Below are 22,462 nucleotides of genomic sequence, written 5' to 3'. Positions count from 1 at the left end.
TCCTCCAACTTTTTCATCAAATGGCAGTCTCACACAGCATCTCACTCAGCCTCTCTTTTTTTGGCTAAAGTGGTTCCACGTGGCAGCATAAAATACAGAGTTTAATTTAAAAGGAGGCAATAGAATATTGGCATCAGCCAATTGTTGATGTCAAGAGAGAAAATGCAATGAAAGTTTGCCTATTACTGAAGGAACCTAAAGGTGATTTGTGAGTCCCATCCACTATCCAAAAAACATATAAATCCCAATGCCATTATCAACTCTAGTAAACAAGTTTCAAAGATTAGGTAAAGAAACAAATAATGCAATATATGTTAAGAAAAAAAAAAAGAAGAAGAAGAAGAAGGTAGCGGGAGGGGAAGAATGAAGTGGGGGAAATCGGAGGGGTAGACGAACCATGAGAGATGATGGACTCTGAAAAACAAACTGAGGGTTCTAGAGGGGAGGGGGGTGGGAGGATGGGTTAGCCTGGTGGTGGGTATTGAGGAGGGCACATTCTGCATGGAGCATTGGGTGTTATGCACAAACAATGAATCATGGAACACTTCATCTAGAACTAATGATGTAATGTATGGGGATTAACATAAGAATAAAAAAAAAAAGATTAGGTAAAGTCAGCACTTGAGCCCTCAAGGCTTAAAAAGACTTCTAGGATGAACTAAAAACAAGGACAGAAAACCTGCTGAAAAAAGCAACACACAGTTATTTATCTTTACCCTAAAAAGAGGTTAAAAATAATACATGTGTCACCAAATATGATTTTGTTCACCAAGTAAGATAATCCAGATCCATTTAGAAATATTTTTATGATAATAGGATTACTGACATTTAAAAGAATGAAGAAGTAGAGTATTATGTTGCTAATTCAAATAATATAAATAAAACATGTCAGATAACAGTCTGGTACATAGCTTCTATGATGCCTTATGGGGTCTGCCCTGTACAAGAGCCCCTTAGGATATGTTCTTATACATAGATAGAAGGATCTGTAAAATTGCAACCATAATAGACTGGACTTGGTGTTGGCCTTTTTAGTGCAGCCCATCTTTAATCATCTGGCCAACACCATATGATACAGCCTATTGGAATAGTTCCATGCAATATGGCCATTGCATAGTAGATGGTGATGAAGGAGGGAGTTTTTCTATTCTCAAAAAAATCTCAGGTGATTTCAATGAACGTTCAAATTAAGAATCACCAAAATATTGCTGGCTTATCAAAAGACATTTAAGAGCTAAAAGATGGTGCCTTCATTTTAGACTCTTACTTTGATTCTTTAGTCCTGGAGTCTTTACTGGCAGATTGGAGTAAAGCAAAGAAAACAAATATAAAGGCACTGTCCCCAAGGAGCTTACATTCTAGTAGAGAAGATAAGTTACAAAAACAAGACTGTATTGAACATTTTAAAGTGTTCACTAGAAATAAGTGTAATTTTTTTTAATGTGAAAGTCAAAAAAGGAGGGAATAAATTGCTTTTGCCCTGTTAAATAAAGGAAGGCTTCATAAAGAAGTAACATCTGAGATAAATTTTGAAGGATAAATAACTTTTTACCAGATAGAGAAGAGAGAAAAAGAGCATACTACCTAACTCATGTAAATGCACATTTTTAAATACATAACAAAATGATTCTCTGCATTTGATTCAGAAGTTTTGAATGGCTGAAAAGAGATAGAAGGGAAGGGAAAAACCAAAGTTGGCAAATACTGTATATCACAATTGTTGAACTAAAATTGACTTTTCCAACCCTCAATTTTCTCATCTATGGAATAGGGACTATACTACTTGCAGCAAAAATTCCCTGCAAGAATTCACTGAGCTCCAAACATAGAGCCTCTCATATAGTAGGTACCCAATAAACAGCCGTCTCATTTCCCTTTCCCCATCAAAAAAGGTTGAGAAATACAGGGAAAAAAAAAATTTGATGTAAGATCACACTTAATTATTAAAGAGTTTGGAGGAGCTGTGAAAGAAATGATTGAATAGAATGTTTTCCTGTATCTTGTGCTATAAATCTATTGTTATTATTTTGCTACAAGGATGGTGAAAAGTATGAATGTGTAAGTCCGGTGAAAATGCTAACGTGTGAATTGCTTATCTCTTAACAAGTAGGTGTTTTCTTTAATATGTTCTAAAAGGTACAATTTTCTGTAAGTGAATCTAATTTTCTATCAACTTTAGACTTTGATTATGAAATTATGACATGCTCTGATAAGCCAAAAGTTCCTTATATGTAAATATAATATATTTAAAATGGCAGCAAATCTTCTTAAATCATGCTTTTTGAAGGGGATGATAACTTTCTGCTATATTTATATTAATCTGCAAATGTTTGCTTCCTTTATGAGAGATTAATTCAAGTAAATTCAGTGTGTATTTACTGATTTCCTACTATGTACCAGTTACTTTAATAGCTTTAATACTTAAAAACCTAGATCAGATATGATTAAGAAATAGATATAATCTTAAGATAACTCATGCATAAAAAGAGAAAAATTCAGGTTTCCATGACTTCTATTAATGTCAGAAGGATGTAAATGCTATAAATTGTCTACACCCAATAAATACTACGTGATGTTACATAATTGAATCTAAGAAAAGCTGTAAAATTAGGCAAGTCATGATATTTAACAAGATTAATTTTAATCAATTTATCTTTGTTTGAAACTGAAAAGCATAAAGCATATTTTCCCATTTGCTTTAGTAGAAATAAAACACAAGGAAGCTTGCGTAATATTTTTAAAGTAAAGCTACATTTTACACAAGTTAGTAATATTTTACATAGCATTAGAATCTAGATTTTTAGTTCAATATGTAAAGAGGGAGAGAGACAGGAGAAACAGACACAGAGAGAGACGTTAAAATGTCATGAAAACATACAAGATAGACATGTTCTCCTTTGCTTTCTTGCATAGTAATAAAATGCACTGGAGAGTAAATGACATTTGAACTGGATTTTGAATGATGAAAGATACAGGAATGGAGAAGATACCTTAAGCAGAGAAAACAAGTGCACTGAAGAAGAGGCACGGACCTGCATATCATCATCAGAGAATGGTGAGAAGTTCACCACTACTAGGACAGAGTGGAGAAGTGGCAGGATATAAAGATCAAAGTATAGGTTAGGCCAAATACTAAGGAGCCTTAAATACCAGGTGAAGGAGTTTAGGTATTATCTTCTGTATAAGAGATTATGTCAGAGATTTGTGGATACAGATGCAGTACGGTTAGATTTCTCTTTGAGAAATATAATTTTGACAACAATGAGAATGATGGATTCAAGTTGGCAAGAACAGTTAACAGGCTTATAGCAACATTCCAGGAGAAGAAATTAAGATGGATTAATCTAAAGAGTGATAGCAGTGAAGGGGAAAAGTTATCCACTGGGGTTTGAGTGACAGGGACCTCCTATAAAACAATTCTCTAATGGTGCTTTAAAAACAAGCTTATTCATAATAACTGATATGTTTATGGATTCTTAGAATCATATTTTAAGAAGAAATGTAAGAAGTACTTTGTTCAACTATCTCCCCAATATAAAATCTCCTCTAAAATAGCAAGACAAGCACTATTTTTCATTCCTTATCCACTTGTACCTCTCTATTGCCTGGGATAATATGCAATAATTCTGTCTTCTCATTTGTCTTCCATGATGAACAACACATTATTTTCTATGTGTTTATTGTTTCCTTACTTTTTTTTTTTAAGTAAACTCTACACCCAAGGTGGGGCTTGGACTCACAACCCTAAGATCAAGAGTCACATGCTGTACTGACTGAGCCAGCCAGGCACCCCGGTTTCCTTTATTTTTATGGACTAAATTCTATCCATGTATTATATCTCTATGTCTCTTGGCTCTTTTCAAACTCCATTTATGTGTGCTAATTACAGTGGGCATTGAAATAGCGACCATCTCAGGTTATTTTTTAGTAAAATTCAAGATATCAAAAGAAAACAAAGCAGAATAAACATTCTAGTACAATTAGCCAATAGAAGTAAAAAATATAACCATATAAGACATAATTCAAGTGTGAAGTTGTTTTTAGGAAAAGAGCCATTGTATAATGAGTTTTAATCTATGCAATCTTAAATTGGATCAACATATGAATTTCCTTTCATACTAATAAGAAATTAGTTCAGGATGGGAAATTTTCCAAGTTGAATTGGTTTAATGAAGATGGACAGAGTAGGTCTCAACTCTGAGATTATAGTCAGCTGGATTTTTTGACACTAAGGCATCAATTTATTAATTACATTACAGATAAGATGTTAAAATCATCCACACTTACATAGATTCTTTAGCCATGATTCATTGAGATAATTCTATAGTTAACTGGATTTCTAATGTGGCAAGCCTGTAATAAACCAAGTAAACGGCAGAAATGAGGATATTCTGTAACTTATTCTATAAACACAGTCATATATGAAAGCCAAAAAGTAAATTCTTAACCTTTAATGACATGCTTTTCCACACTCTATTTCCACAATATTTCTCAATCACTATATCCTGTTAGAACCACCGGAAGTTATTTGTATTTGGCATGGGAGAACAACTTCAAGTGAAATGATATTTTGTTAATTTGATTATTTTGGGTTTTTGGTTTTTGGTTTTTTTTTTTTTTTTTTTGAAAGCAGTTATTACAGAGATGATTTGGGCAGCTTAAGCAAACAAAAAAAGGTAGAAAACAATATATATTATATTGTTGTTGTTGTTGTTGATACGATAAATAATGGAAAGACATGGAATGGTTTTAAGCCTGATTGAAATCATATTTGTAATTCTGGGAGATCACAGTATTGACAAATCTGAATTAGATGGGTTAGATTAAAATTATAGGGATAATTTAAGAGTCTATTTCAATGAAAGAAGCATGAGAGGATAAAGGACTGAACAATGTGGCACTAATAGGAATTATGAAAATAGGAAAATGGGGTACCTGGGTTGTGCAGTAGATTAAGTGTCTGACTCTTGGTTTCAGCTCAGGTCATGATCTCAGGGTTGTGAGATGGAGCTCCACATCAGGCTCTGCACTCAGTGCGGAGTCAGCTTGAGATTCTCTCTCCCTTTCCCTCTACCCCTCCCACTCGTGTTCTCTTTCTCTAAGGTGAATAAGTAAATAAACCTTTAAATAAAAGAAAATAGGAAAATATTTTCAATTTGGGAGATATTATCAATGTAACTTGTTGATTATATGGGCCAAATAAGTTAAAGGCTAGCTTACATAACACCACCATTAACACCATTACAGGAGGTGATGCAGGTCTTGTGGAAACATAATTAGTATGTTACTTGCCTTTAAAAATTTCCATAAAGAAGTATAAAAGTAAAAGACAGGAGATAATATTGGGTTTCATTACTCAAAATAATCTGTGGACCAGCAGCACTGGCATCTCCTGGGAATTGGAAAATATGACAGACAATGAGGAGAGAATGAGGGTTTTAAAATTTATCTAATGGGAAGCTCACAGGAAGAAACAGAATGAATGAGAATATATTCAAAGATGTAATGATTATAAAGTTTCTACAATCTATCCAGGAAGGTCAATGAATAGCAAGCAGAATAATACAAAATAAATTCATATGTGGACATATTTTGATAATACTTCTAAACAACAAAGATAAAAAAAAACCCTTCAAAAGATTGCCAACCAGATAAAACATTTAAAGTGATAAGAAACATAAATGTACATGCCATATATATATATATATATATATATATATACACACACACATATATATATATGTTGTTATATATATAACAACAGAACTGTGTTAAAAGAACTATGAAATGTTCAGGGCACCTGGGTGGCTCAGTTGGCTAGGCGACTGCCTTCGGCTCAGGTCATGGTCCTGGAGTCCTGGGATCGAGTCCCGCATCGGGCTCCCTGCTCAGCAGGCAGTCTGCTTCACCCTCTGACCCTCCCCCCTCTCATGTGCTCTCTCTCTCTCTCATTCTCACTCTCTCAAATAAATAAATAAATCTTTAAAAAAAAAAGAACTATGAAATGTTCAATAAGAAAAAGGACAATCCAGAAATATGGTCTTATTTTTAAAAAAATGATGGAAATATAGTCTTTAATATACACATGGATGAACACCAACATTCTGTTTTTTTTTTACTTTTTTAAAATTTTATTTTATTATGGTAATCACCATTTCATCATTAGTTTTTGATGTAGTGTTCCATGATTCACTGTTTGTGTATAACACCCAGTGCTCCATTCAAAACGTGCCCTCTTTAATACCCATCACCAGGCTAACCCATCCACCCACGCCCCTCCCCTCTAGATCCCTCAGTTTGTTTCTCAGAGTCCATAGTCTCTCATGGTTCGTCTCCCCCTCCGATTTCCCACCCTTCATTTTTCCCTTCCTACTATCTTCTTTTTTTTTTTCTTTTTACATATAATGTATTAATTTTTTCAGAGGTACAGGTCTGTGATTCATCAGTCTTACACAATTCACAGTGCTCACCGTGGCACATACCCTCCCCAATATCTATCATCCAGCCACCCCATCCCTCCTCCCGCCCCCCACCACTCCAGCAACCCACAGTTTGTTTCCTGAAATTAAGGATTCCTCATATCAGTGAGATCATATCATACATGTCTTTCTCTGATTGACTTATTTCGCTTGGCATAATACCCTCTAGTTCCATACACGTCGCTGCAAATGGCAAGATTTTGTGTTTTGTTTTGTTTTGTTTTGTTTTGTTTTGTTTTGTTTGGTGGCTGCATAATATTCCATTGTGTATATATACCCCATCTTCTTTATCCATTCATCGGTTGATGGACATCTTGGCTCTTTCCATAGTTTGGCTATTGTGGACATTGATGCTATAAACATTGGGATGCACATACCCCTTCGGATCACTACATTTGTATCTATGGGGTAAATACCCAGTACTGTAATTCTGGGTCTTATGGTAACTCTATTTACAACTTTTTGAGGAAGCTCCATACTGTTTTCCAGAGTGGCTATATTAGTTTGCATTCCCACCAACAGTGCAAGAGGGTTCCCCTTTCTCCACATCCTCACCAACATCTGTCTTTTCCTGACTTGTTAATTTTAGCCATTCTGACTTGTGTGAGGTGGTATCTCATTGAGGTTTTGATTTGGATTTCCCTGATGCCAAGCAATGTTGAGCACTTTTTCATGTGTCTGTTGGCCATTTGGATATCTTCTTTGCAAAAATGTCTGTTCATGTCTTCTGCCCATTTCTTGATTGGATTGTTTGTCCTTTGGGTGTTAAGTTTGATAAGTTCTTTATAGATTTTGGATACTAGCCCTTTATCTGATATGTCATATGCAAATATCTTCTCCCCTTCTGTCGGTTGTCTTTTGGTTTTGTTGACTGTTTCCTTTGCTGTGAAAAAGCTTTTTGTCTTGATGAAGTCCCAATAATTCATTTTTGCCCTTGCATCCCTTGCTTTTGGTGATGTTTCTAGGAAGAAGTTGCTGCCTGTGTTCTCCTTTAGGATTTTGATGGACTCCTGCGTCACACTTAGGTCTTTCGACAATTTTGAGTCTATTTTTGTGTGTGGTGTAAGGAAGTGGTCCAGTTTCATTCTTCTGCACGTGGCTGTCCAATTTTCCCAACACCATTTGTGGAAGAGACTGTCTTTTGTCCATTGGAAATGCTTTCCTGCTTTGTTGAAGATTAGTTGACCATAGAGTTGAGGGTCCATTTCTGGGCTCTCTATTCTGTTCCATTGATCTATGTGTCTGTTTTTGTGCCAGTACCATACTGTCTTGATGATGACAGCTTTGTAATAGAGCTTGAAGTCTGGAATTGTGATGCCACCAGCTTTGCTTTTCTCTTTCAACATTCCTCTGGCTATTCGGGGTCTTTTCTGGTTCCATACATATTTTAAGATTATTTGTTACATTTCTTTGAAAAAGTTGATGGTATTTTGATAGGGATTGCATTGAATGTGTAGATTGCTCTAGGTAGCATTGAGATCTTCACAATATTTGTTCTTCCCATCCATGAGCATGGAACATTTTTCCATTTCTTTCTGTCTTCCTCAATGTCTTTCATGAGTATTTTATAATTTTCTGAATACAAATTCTTTCCTTCTTTGGTTAGATTTATTCCTAGGTATCTTATGGTTTTCGGTGCAATTGTAAATGGGATCGACTCCTTAATTTCTCTTTCTTCTGTCTTGTTGTTGGTGTATAGGAATGCCACTGATTTCTGTGCATTGATTTTATATCCTGCTACTTTACTGAATTCCTGTATGAGTTCTAGCAGTTTTGGGGTGGAGTCTTTTGGGTTTTCCACATAAAGTATCATATCATCTGCAAAGAGTGAGAGTTTGACTTCTTCTTTGTCAATTTGGATGCCTTTTATTTCTTTTTGTTGTCTGATTGCTGTGGCTAGGATTTCTAGTACTATGTTGAATAGCAGTGGTGATAGTGGACATCCCTCCTGTGTTCCTGACCTTAGGGGTCAGTTTTTCCCCATTGAGAATGATACTCGCTGTGAGTTTTTCATAGATGGCTTTTATGATATTGAGGTATGTACCCTCTATCCCTATACTCTGAAGAGCTTTGATCAAGAAAGAATGCTATACTTTGTCAAATGCTTTTTCTGCATCTATTGAGAGGGTCATATGGTTCTTGTTCTTTCTTTTATTAATGTATTGTATCACATTGCTTGATTTGCAGATGTTGAACCAATTTTGCAGCCCAGGGATAAATCCCACTTGGTCGTGGTGAATAATCCTTTTAATGTACTGTTGGATCCTATTGGCTAGTATTTTCATGAGAATTTTTGCATCCATGTTCATCAAGGATATTGGTCTGTAATTCTCCTTTTTGATGGGGTCTTTGTCTGGTTTTGGGATCAAGGTAATGCTGGCCTCATAAAATGAGTTTGGAAGTTTTCCTTCCATTTCTATTTTCTGGAACAGTTTCAGAAGAATAGGTATTAATTCTTCTTTAAATGTTTGGCAGAATTCCCCTGGGAAGCCATCTGGCCCTGGGCTCTTGTTTGTTGGGAGATTTTTTATTACTGCTTCAATTTCCTTAGTGGCTATAGGTCTTTTCAGGTTTTCTATTTCCTGCTTCAGTTTTCGTAGTTTATACATCTCTAGGAATGCATCCATTTCTTCCAGATTATCTTATTTGCTGGCATACAGTTGCTCGTAATATGTTCTTCTAATTGTTTGTATTTCTTTGGTGTTGGTTGTGATCTCTCCTCTTTCAGTCATGATTTTATTTATTTGGGTCATTTCTCTTTTCTTTTTGATAAGTCTGGCCAGGGGTTTATCAACCTAATTAATTCTTTCAAAGAACCAGCTCCTAGTTTCGTTGATCTGTTCTACTGTTCTTTTGGTTTCTATTTCATTGATTTCTGCTCCGATCTTTATCATTTCTCTTTTCCTGCTGGGTTTAGGCTTTATTTGCTGTTACTTCTCCAGCTCCTTTAGGTGTAGGGTTAGGTTGTGTATTTGAGACCTTTCTTGTTTATGGAGAAAGGCATGTATTGCTATATACTTTCCTCTTAGGACTGCCTTTGCTGCATCCCAAAGATTTTGAACAGTTGTGTTTTCTTTTGCATTTGTTTCCATGAATTTTTTTAATTCTTCTTTAATTTCCTGGTTGACCCATTCATTCTTTAGTACGATACTCTTTAGCCTCCATGAATTTGAGTTCTTTCCGACTTTCCTCTTGTGATTGAGTTCTAGTTTCAAAGCATTGTGGTCCGAAAATATGCAGGGAATGATCCCAATCTTTTGGTACTAGTTGAGACCTGATTTGTGACCTAGGATGTGATCTTTTCTGGAGAATGTTCCATGGGCACTAGAGAAGAATGTGTATTCTGTTGCTTTGGGATGGAATGTTCTGAATAGATCTGTGAAGTCCATTTGGTTCAGTGTGTCATTTAAAGTCTTTATTTCCTTGTTGATCTTTAGCTTAGATGATCTGTCCATTTCAATGAGGAGGGCATTAAAGTCCCTACTATTATTGTATTGTTGTCAATGTGTTTCTTTGATTTTGTTATTAATTGGCTTATATAAATTGGCTGCTCCCATTTTAGGGACATAGATATTTACAATTGTTAGATCTTCTTGTTGGATAGACCCTTTTAGTATGGTATAGTGTCCTTCCTCATCTCTTATTATAGTCTTTGGTTTAAAATCTAAATTGTCTGATATAAGGATTGCCACTCCAGCTTTCTTTTGATGTCCATTAGCATGGTAAATGGTTTTCCACCCCCTCACTTTCAATCTGGAGGTGTCTTTGGGTCTAAAATGAGTTTCTTGCAGACAGCATATCGATGGGTCTTGTTTTTTTTTATCCAATCTGATACCCTGTGTCTTTTGATTTGGGCATTTAGCCCATTTACATTCAGGGTAACTACTGAAAGACATGAATTTAGTGCCATTGTATTGCCTGTAAGGGAACTGTTACTGTATATTGTCTGTGTTCCTTTCTGGTATATGTTACTTTTAGGCTCTCTCTTTGCTTAGAGGACCTCTTTCAATATTTCTTGTAGGACTGGTTTTGTGTTTGCAAATTCTTTTAGTTTTTGTTTGTCCTGGAAACTTTTTATCTCTCCTTCTACTTTCAGTGACAGCCTAGCTGGATATAGTATTCTTGGCTGCATATTTTTCTCATTTAGTGCTCTGAATATATCATGCCAGTCCTTTCTGGCCTGCCAGTTCTCTGTGGATAGGTCTGTTGCCAATCTAATGTGTCTACCATTGTAGTTTACAGATCTCTTGTCCCGAGCTGCTTTCAGGATTTTCTTTTTGTCTCTGAGACTCATAAATTTTACTATTAGATGTCAGGGTGTTGACCTATTTTTATTGATTTTGAGAGGGGTTCTCTGTGCCTCCTGGATTTTGATGCCTGTTTCCTTCCCCAAATTAGGGAAGTTCTCTGCTATAATTTGCTCCAATATACCTTCTGCCCCTCTCTCTCTTTCTTCTTCTGGGATCCCAATTATTCTAATATTGTTTTATCTTATGGTATCACTTATGTTTTGAATTCTGCCCTCATGATCCAGTAGTTGTTTATCTCTCTTTTTCTCAGATCTTTTATTCTCCATCATTTTCTTCTATATCCCTAATTCTCTCTTCTGCCTCATTTATCCTAGCAGTTAGAGCCTCCATTTTTTATTGCACTTCATTAATAGCCTTTTTGATTTTGACTTGGCTAGATTTTAGTTCTTTTATTTCTCCAGAAAGGGTTTCTCTAGTATCTTTCTGCTTTTTTCAAGCCCAGCTAAAATCTTTAAGGTCGTCATTCTGAACTCTAGTTCTGACATCTTATTAATGTCCGTACTGATTAGGTCCCTGGCAGTCGGTACTGCCTCTTGTTCTTTTTTTTGAGGTGAATTTTTCCGTCTTGTCATTTTGTGCAGAGGAGAATAGGTGAATGAAAGAACAAAATGCTAACAGTGTAACAATGACCCCCCCAAAATATACACTAAACAAATCAGAAGAGACCTTCCAGAAAGTGGTCACTATTCTGTTTAGAGAGTTGCTGCTATTCTTTTCTCTGATCTCCTGTTGAGTTTGTAGGTGTTCAGAATGGTTTGATAGCTATCTGGCTGAATTTCTGGGACCAGACGATATTTAGGTCTCCTACTCTTCTGCCATCTTGCTCCTTCTCCAAACACCAACATTCTTGTTGCAAAGAAAAAATTACTGAGAAAAACTAAACAATAAAATATTGCCAACAGTTTTCTTCAAACAAAGGATTTTCTTTCTTTCTTTTTTAATATTTTATTTATTTATTTGACAGAGAGAGAGCACAAGCAGGGAGAGCAGAAGGCAGAGGGAGAGGGAGAAGCAGGATCCCTGTGGAGCAGGGACCCTGATGTGGGGCTTGATCCCAGGACCCTGGGATCACAACCTGAACAGAAGGTAGACACTTAACCCACTGAGCCACCCAGTTGCCCCAGAAAAAGGATTTTCTATAATTTTTTCCATCTTTAACATTTGTTATTAATTAAATATCTTCAGTGGCTACTCATTAATGACATAATAAAAACAATGATTATTCAAAAACAAATACCAGTTATTCACATTTATTTGGACATCTTTTAAAACTAATCTAGAGTTTCAGATAATTTTCATGATGGTTCTTTAAAGGGGAAAAATTATTAACATTTTCCATTCTTCTCTTTTCCATTTTCATGAGGATGATCAATATTTTCCACAAACAGGGGTGCTTGGGTGGCTCAGTTTGTTAAGCATCTGACTCTTGATTTTGGCTCAGGTCTTGATCTTAGGGTCATGAGATGGAGCCCTGTGTCAGGCTCTGAGCTCCTCACAGCATCTGCTTAAAATTCTCTATCTCCCTCTCTCTCTGCCCCTCTTCCCCACTCACACTTTCTCTCCATCTCTAAATAAATAAATTAAATTAAAAAAAAATATTTTCCAGGGCGCCTGGGTGGCTCAGTTGGTTAAGCAACTGCCTTCGGCTCAGGTCATGATCCTGGAGTCCCGGGATCGAGTCCCGCATCGGGCTCCCTGCTCAGCGAGGAGCCTGCTTCTCCCTCTGACCCTCCCCCCTCTCATGTACTCTCTCTCATTCTCTCTCTCTCAAATAAATAAATAAAATCTTTAAAAATATATATATATTTTCCACCAACAAAAAGAATACCAATTAGAGTTTAAAGTGTTAGACATGCTATAGCTGTCAATTGATTGACCAGATATTCATTATCTATATATTTTCAAATATATCGTATGATACTTTAATAATTTCTATATTTTATTATCTGAAATCTCTTGATTAGGTTTTAACTGTTTGTATTATAGTCCACATGCATCTTTTTAATTAAGATCATCTATATGAGCAACAATGTCTGTATACTTAATGAGAAGTAAGTATATCTATGCGCAATGATAGTGGTCTAACATTGTTTACTAAAATACTATTTAAAAATACTCATCTTGCCCAGGAAAGCAAAATGAAGGTTTCTACTGAAAAAATAAAAGTTTATTTCATTTATCTGACCCCTCAGATTTTTTATCTTTTTCCTTTGCAATTTGTAACCAGAAACATTTCACAATCAAGATATATCAATACATCTGGACTGCTTGTGCAACTCAGTTTTTAATGCTTCAGTGTAACATTAATATTCTCAACTGCTCTTGTGTATCTGTGTGTTGTGGGGAAAGGGTAATTAGGAGTTACTAAATGTGTCTCAGGTCATTTTTCCCTATTTGTGCTTTTTTTTCTAATAACTTTAATCTTTCATAAGATTATAGATAACTCAAATATTGAAAGTGACTATTTTAAAAACTTTTCATTTTGAAACAATTTTAAGGGTTCTGAAGATGGTATAGAAAGTTCCTGTATACCATTCTCCTAGTTTCACCTAATGTTGCCATCTTACTTACATAACCATGGCACATTTATCAATATTAAGATACTAACACTGGTACAATACTATTAACAAAATGCACACCTTATTTGAATTTCACCGTTTCCACTAATGTTTTCATTTTATGTGTCAAGATCCATTCCAGAATACTACACTGCTATTTAGTCTTTTTGTCTTCTTACTCTCCTCCAATCTGTGATCATTTCTAAGTATTCCTTTTTTTACTGAAAATCTATTATTTTTTTAAATCATTGAGTTATATTGACATATAACACCATATTATTTCCAGGTATACAACATAGCGAACGATTTGTTATTTGTATATATTGAGAAATGATCACCATAGTTAGTCTAGCTAGCTTCCATCACCATACATTGTTAAAATATTTTTTCTTGCGATGAGAACTTTTAAAATTTCCTCTCAGCAATTTTCAAATATGAGATAGAGTATTATTAAATACAGTCACAATGCTGATATCCCCATGATGTATTTATTTTATAAATGGAAGTTTGTACTTTTTGACCCCCTTCATCCATTGCACCCACATCCACAAATCCCCCCACCTCGAAATCACCCATCTGTTCTCCATACCTATGAGCTCTTAATTTATTTTTTATTTTAGATTCCACATATAAATAAGATCATACTGTATTTGTCTCTCTCTGTCTGATTTATTTGATTTAGCATAATTCCCTCAAGGTCCATCCATGTTATCACAAGTGGCAATACTTCATTCTTTTTTATGGCTAATTAGTATTTCCATTTTATATGTCTACATCTATGTCTATCTATAGTACATCTTTTTTATCCATTCATCCATCAATGTACACTTAGGTTATTTCCCTATCCTGGCTATTGTAAATAATTCTGCAATAAACAGAGAGATGCATGTATCTTTTTAAGTTAGTGTTTTTGTTTCTTTTGGGTAAATACCCAGAAGTGGAATTGCTAGATCATATGGTGGTTCTATTGTAAATTTTTTGAGGACACTTCAAAATAGTGACTGCACCAATTTGTATTCCCATTAATAGTACATGAGGGTTCCCTTCCCTCTACATCCTTGCCAACACTTTTTATTTTTTGTCTTTTTTATGATAATCACCCCAAAATGTTTCAGTGATAGTGGTTTGAATTTACATTTCCCTGATGATCAGTGATGTTGATCTGTCATGTACCTGTTGGCTGTCTGTATGTCTTATTTGGGAAAATGTCTAATCATATCCTCTGCCCATTTTTTCAAATTAGATTATTTGTATTTTTGCTATTGAGTTGTGTGAGTTTTTATATATTTTGGGTATTAACCTCTTTCAGTTACATCACTTGCAAATATTTTCTCCCATTCGGTACATCACCTTTCATTTTCTTGATGGTTTCCTTTGGTGTGCAGAAGCTTTTTATTTTGATGTAGTCCAACTTTCTCATTTTTTGTTTTGGTTCCCTTTACTCTTGGTGTCAATTCCAAAAACTTACACCAAGACCAGTGTCAAGGAACTTACTGCCTATATTTCCTTCTAAGAGTTTTATGGTATCAGGTCCTGCTTTCAAGTCTTTAATCCATTTTGAGTTCATTTTTGTGTATGGTATAAGATAGTGATCCAATTTCATTCTTTTGCATGTGGCTGTCCAGTTTTCCCAGCATCATTTATTGAAAGAAAATTTGTTTTTCTCCACTGTATATCCCTGGCTCCTTTGTCATAATTTAATTGACTATGTATGTGTGGGTTCATACTGTGCTCTTTATTCTGTTCCATTGATCTATGTGTCTGTTTTCATGCCAATACCATAGTTTTGATTACTATAGCTTTTTAATATAATTTGAAATCATAAGATATAATGCATCCATCTTTGTTATTCTTTCTCAAGATTGCTTTGGCTATTTGAGGTCTTTTATGGTTCCATACAAATTTTACTTTTTTTTTTTTTTTGCCATCGGATTTTTTTATTAAGCATTGCATTGAATCTATAAATTGCTTTGGGTAGTATGGGCATTTTAACAATGAATTCTTCCAAATCCATAAACATGGAATATCTTTCCATTTATTTATAGTATCTTCATTTTCTTTTGTCTTATAGTTTTCAGTGTACAGGTCTTTTACTTTCTTGGCTAAATTTATTCCTAGATATTTTATTCTTTTTGATACAATTGTAAATAGAATTGTTTTCTTAATTTTATTTTCAGATAGTTTATTGTTAGTGTATAAAATTACAACAGTTTTTTTTGTATATTAATTTTGTATCCTGTAACCTTACTGAATTCATTTATTAGTTCTAATAGTGTTTTGATAGGATATTTAGGATTTTCTATACAAAAAAAAATGATGTCATCAGCAAACAATGACAGTTTTACTTCTTCCTTTCTGATTTGGATATTTTGTTTGTTTGTTTGTTTTTGTCTGATAGCTCTGGCCAGGACTTCTAATACTATATTGAATAAAAGTGGAGAGAGTGGACATCCTTGTCTTGTTCTTGATCTTAGAGAAAAGTTTTCAGCTTTTTACCATTGCGTATGATGTAAGCTAAAGCTTGTCATATATGACTTTCATCATGTTGTGGTACATTCCCTTTATACCTTCTTTGTTGGGGGTTTTTATCAGAAATTGATATTGAATTTTGTCAAATGCTTTTTCTGCATCTGTTGAGATGATCATATGATTTTTATCCTTCATTTTGTTAATGTGGTATATCACACTGATCGACTTTCAGATGTTGAGACATCCTTGCATCCCTGGAATAAATCCCACTTGATAATTGTATAAGATCCATTAATTTAAAAAAAAGAGAGAGAATTCCTGTGACTATCTGTGCTATGCTATCTATGTTGCTTTTCAGTAATCATTTTGAAATATTTATAAAATTATATTGATAATTCACTTCTTATACACACATACACAAACACGAACTAGTAGTGTGATCATTGATAATATTTGAACACTTTTGAATCTTACATTTGATATGCTAAATTCAGACTAAATATTTACTTATATTAATTTGCCAAACTGCACATCAGATTCTAAGATTACTCCTTTTAATTATATGCCTGTATTTCTGTTATTCTTAAGTCCAAAGGCAACATTTGCCCCATTTGGATTAGAAACTACTGTTTAAAACTTACTAATAGAGAAATTAACCTGGTACCACTGGAATGTATGCTGATTAGATTGGATCAAAATCAGATACCCTGACTTCCTGGACACCTACCATACACACAACTCTAAACCATCATACTAGTAAACCATCATACTAGTAAATGCACAGACTCCTTAAAATAATAAAAATAGACACTACTATTTCTTAAAAAATGATCTGTTGAAAACCAAACATACTCATAGATACAGAGAACAATCTGATGGTTGCCAGAAGGTGAGGAGGGCAGAGGGATAGGTAAAATAGGGGAAGATGATTAAAAAGTACAAACTTCTAGTCATTAAATAAATAAGACATGGGATACAGTGTACAGCATAGGGAATATAGTTAATAATAGATAAAAACTTTGCATGGCAACAAATGGTGGCTGGATTTATTGTGGTGATTAATCACTTAGCAATGCATATAAAATGTTGAATCACTATGTTGTACACCTGAAGCAGATATGACGTATGCTAACCACACTTCAAGTAAAAAAAGTAAATAAATAAAAACACAAATGGTTTGATACAAACTTTCCTAAGTGCAGGTAAATTCTAACAACTAACCTGGGGGAATACTGGTATAAAGAGAAAGCTTTCCTCCACCCGAAGCCGAAGAATCCAGGGAGCAAAAAATCCAGACATATAAAATGCATTGTACTCTGGTATTTGTTGAATGATTTGTCCACCTTCCTGCATTAGCTCTATTAAATACAGTGCTCCAGGCTCCTATACCAGTTTAAACCAACCGGCAAACAAAAATTAGACGTTTCCACAGCGTATCACTCTGTCTAGCCCCTCCTGTGCTCCATCTAATGTAAAATATGCTTTGGTATAATTTTGCTATAAAATACTCAGTGAAATAGTCTAGATGCATTTTGATAAAATTTTGAAACAGATGGGATGTTTTAGCTGCCCTCACCCCTTTTGCTTGGACGATGTTCTTTGTGATCAGTGGTAGGCTAAGACAGTTTTTTAAAAAAAAGATAGGAACTGAATATATGTTCAGGCTGTCTTGAGAAAACCATGAAATAAGATATCCATGAAGCAAGGTTCACTGTTGTTTTGTTGTTGTTAATGCTTATTTGCTTCGAAGTGGACCTTTTAAAAAGCTGCAAGTAATTTCGTCATGTTATGTACCTCTGTATAGTTTCATTTAAGAGGGTATTTTAGTAAACAATTTGGTCATTGCATATTACATGGAGAAGGCGGTCTCTTTCTTGATTTCCTATTATGTCTGACTCTCTGTTTTCTTTCATCATCAAATAGTTCTTTTCATTCATTCTTGTTGTTGTTGCCCTTGTGTTTTTCTTTTCTTTGTTAATGAATAGTCTTTTTCTCTTCTGTTTATCTTTTCCACCTTTTATTTTCTAGCCAAACCTATACAGAGCAATATAATAATCCTTACACAAGAAATTTCTTTCTGTCCTTGGATGTACAGATGCTGTGCCCTGCAAAATTTACTATCAAATGCTCAGAAGGTAAATTTTTAATTATTCTGTCTTCCTCATAACTGTCAGAAATGGAGTCTTCCTGACACAGGCCTAAATATTTTCATATATGCTAATGAAAGTGACACATTCCAACTTTACTCCATATAGAATATGTTTTATTGTTGCCTAGAAAATATATTTGCACACTATTTTTAGACTTTTCATAATAAGAATCAAACATTGACTTAAAATAAAAATAGTTGCCTTACATTTTTGTTTGTTTTATATATTGAATTTGATCACTAGTGATGTCCCTATGTTTCATTGGATTTGCTCTATAAATTGTTTTCCTTTTTTTCAAACATACTGTCTTGAATGCATCCCTTGGGTGTATAAACCAGTCCTAAGACAAATTAAATCATTATTATGCTGTTTATTTTCCTATGACCTCTGATTTATTTTCCTGTGACTTCTGGGCACCCCAACTTTCAGTCATACTCTGAGCTCTCCAAATGCGCTCTTCACCCAGAACTCTTTACACAGGCTCCTCTTCTGGTTGGAGAACCATTACTCCTGCCCTAAGATTCCACGTAAACTCACCCTTTCACAGGATTTCTTCACCACTCCCAGCGCCACTTTTGCCAAGTCCCATATGTTTGGACATTAGAGTCCTACGGACTTTTTTCCTTTTAGGGATTTGTCCTACATCTTTGATGTTTGCCCATCTTTCTTTATCAAAGTGAGACTGGAGCATACCTGATGATCAGCCAAGAAAATGTCTGCAAGTCCCCGCAGGATAGAGTGGAGGGAAGGCACTTCCTCAACAAGGGTAGGGTAAAGTGAACAATCTGAAACTGGATCAACAACACAAACCAGAACCAAAGTGGTTAGGAAGCTATATATGGTTTTTACAGCCACTATTTCACAAGCAAAATAATACAGATTTTCAAAGAGCAGTGAGAACTAGATAATCAATGTGTTGTATTATTTAGTCCTCTCTACCACTGGCTGTGAGTTTCTTGAAATAATGGTTGCAAAATCCATCTGAATGTCTGTAGAAAACAATGTTTGGGACACTGAAGATGCTCAATAATTGTTGAATTAATTAATAAACAAAGAGAGCAAATTAGCCACTCAGTGATTCATAATGAAATCATCCATATCTGCATGTATTTGAATTAAATCTACTTCTTTGAACATTTCTTCCCAATTGATAGGAAATTTCAAGCAGAGTTCTCAATAGTAAAATACAGTGTTCAAGGTTATGTGAGGCGTCAATTATGTAAATAAATACATAAATAAATAAGGTAGTTAAATTATCCTAATATCCCAAATTAATTTGTATGCAATCAAATAAGCTCATTTTTTTTTATTTTTCCCTGTTTCTATTGTGTGTAATAAATAGTTAATCACTTTAAAATTTTGTTCAGTCAATTTAACTACTCCTGACAGCTTCCACTAAGGAAATGTTTGCTTTGTCTTCCAAACATTTTAAGAACATTCACCTGAAATGTTTTATGGATCCTACAAATGCATAACCCTGGAAGAAATATCTTCTACAATTTTCTTCAAAGCAAGTAACATATAAATTCACTAAAATATTGTTTTACAAGGATGCTTGGAACCTCTCCTAATGATAGCTGTCATGTTATTGGGCTGAAGACTGTTGGATGAATACACCAGCTGCCCTGAGATAAACTTTAAGAAAAATATCTAAGTTTCTGGATACTAAAACAGTGACGTCTGCTAGAAGTAAAATTAAGAAGTTATCCTAAGGGTGTGCCTGAGTGGCTCAGGCAGTTAAGCAACCGACTCTTGGTTTCTGCTCCAGTCATGATCTCAGGGTCTTGGGATCCAGCCCAGTGTTGGGCCCTGCACTCATAACAGAGTCGGCTTCAGATTCTCTCTCCTTCTACCTCTGCCCCTCCCTCCAATCTCTCTCTCACTCTCTCTCTCTTTCTCTCAAATAAATAAAATCTTAAAAAAAAGAAGTTATCCTAAGAATGAAAGTGAATGGATGAATTATAAACAGCGTGTTTTATTGCCATTGGTAAAAACGAAATTCGTAAGAACAAAGCTATTAGCAATTACAAATAAATGATGTGCAGTGTCGAGATTTTTTAATATTGATTAATTCCTGTGATCTATATATATATCATAAAAGAAAGTTTGTATAAAGGAAGAGAAAATGGAAGAAGGCAGGTCCATCTGCTTTGTTAAAAAAGAATATATTAATTTTTGTAAGAAAAATATCCAATCCAATATTTTTTTAGAAATGAGATATTCTTGCCATAAGTTTTCCTTTTTTTGTTTGTTTGTTTTCACCTGAAGAGTATGTTTACTTTTACACTTCAAAATCGGTCTTTTTCTTCTACTTGTTACTACAGAATGTTATTTCAGAATGTATGCAATTTATATAATCCAAAATTTAGGAAAAGAAAAGGTGATTGTATTTCCATAAGTCCTGAAACTGAGTACTTTATAGGAGATAAGACATTTAGGGCCCGAATGTCTTATTTTAAGCCTGAGTGGCTCAGTAGGTTAAGCAGCCGACTCTTGATTTCAGCTCAGGTCATGATCTCAGGGTCCTGGGATCAAGCCCAGAGTCAGGCTCTAGGCTCAGTGGAGAGTCTGCTGGAGGATTCTCTCTCTCCCTCTCCCTCCACCTCCTCCCCCATTCTCTCTTTCTCTCTAAAATAAATAAACAAATCTTTTTTTTTTTTAAAGAAATAGGACATTTGTCTGTTAGTGTGCAATAATGTTACTTAATGTTTGTAGAGAGCAAACTCAGTATCAGAACTTTAAATAAACTTTGTAAGCTAAATATAACTAGATTATGAGTTATGTATGGTGATTATTCCCATTTTAAAGATGAGGAAATTTCTATAGCAAAGATTAAGTATTGCTTGTTGTCACATGAGTCACAGAGTTGGGAGGGTGGTCTCTGATTGAATGTGCCATTTAAAATTTGCCTAGTTTCTCTCAGAATCTTGGAATTGATTTCAAAAGATCCAGCAGGAAAAAATGGAACCTCATTAACAGATTTTCAAGTTCTCAGAAAAGCATTACATATTCACTTTACTTGGCTATCTAATCATAGAATTTGTCTATAATCTGTTATTCTGAATAGAGTCATTCTTGTTTTTAAGAATGCTTTTCTAATGTAGGACCACAGTGTTTTATGCTGGTAAGTGTATAAACAATTAGAAGCTTTACTATACACTTATGATCTATGAGACTTGGTGAACCTTTAAAACAACTGAGTTATAGTTTTCTCATCTGCACAGGTGACATGATGCCTACCTACTTTATAGTGCTAATGTGAGGATTTCTGGATTATTACCTATGTAAGGTCCCCAGTGTGACCCTTAGCACACAGTTAATGCAAAATAATTTATTTTGGTTCCTTTATCTTCCTGAATCCCAACTTAATTTTCTTTCTGTTCAAAATCTGCTACCATCAGTTCTATATTTTGAATCTCCCTTTTCGGACAAATGAGTAGAAGAGTTTGACTTAGAATCTCCTGAATACTAGCCCATCCTCAATATTTACTTTCCCTTAATATCTCACGCACAGTGCATAAGATATTATTCCTATTAATATTGCCCATCTATAACCTCAGATACTCCTCCTCTTCCATTTTTTCTACTGCCACTTTGAGTCCTAGGACCACAAAACACCTCCTCCGCCACTCCTCTAGGGTTCTGCTGCTAAGTTTTATCCTCATCAATCCGTTACACTGCTGTCAGAGACATTCGAAGCTGATATTATATAATCCTCCTACTTTAACCCCTTTGGTAACTCTCCGTGGTCTTCAAAATAAAGTCAAATTTCCTTAGTATGGCCAATGAGAACATTCATGAAATAGGTCCCCCTTATTTCACTGCTGCCCTCCAATTTTCTCAATGTTTTTCTTTTCTCCCATTCTTTATGTTTTGCTATTTCTTTTGTAAAGAACAAATATCTCCATCCTTTTCAAAGTTCAAATAAGTAATTCCTCTTTTTTGAGTCCTTTCTGAATTCTGTACAGAATGGACTACTTGATTTTAATGCAAAATCAGACACATTATAAATTTCCACCAGAGTATTTTGGTTATTAAGATCTCTCAACTCATTGAGATATGCACACAAATGGCTTATTTTTCAAATTGTACCCCCATTATGCCATATCAAAATTTACTGCTAGATAATGCCTTTCTTAAATCATAATTTGCAGTTGCCTTGGTTATAGGTACACTTTCATTATTTTTTTCAATCTGAGAGGTGTTTATGTTAAAACATTTATTTAAGGTTTAAATTTTTTTTTAATGTCAGAATGTATTTGACATATAACATTGTATAAATTCAAAGTGTACAACATTGTTCATTTGATACATTTATATATTGTAATATTATTGCCATTGTAGTGATAATTAGCATATCTGTCATGTCACATAATTATCATTCCTTTTTAGTTTGGGGAGTAATTAACATCTAGCCTCTTAACAAGTTTGATGATTATAATAAAACAATGTTGTCTACATTCACTTGACTTTGCATTAGATTTCTAGGACTTATT

Source organism: Mirounga angustirostris, unplaced genomic scaffold (assembly GCF_029215605.1).
Source record: "Mirounga angustirostris isolate CCGP_5_RB_7025 unplaced genomic scaffold, mMirAng1.0.hap1 SCAF_4, whole genome shotgun sequence".
Classification (NCBI taxonomy): Eukaryota; Metazoa; Chordata; class Mammalia; order Carnivora; family Phocidae; genus Mirounga; species Mirounga angustirostris.
This window is presented reverse-complemented; position numbering follows the sequence as displayed.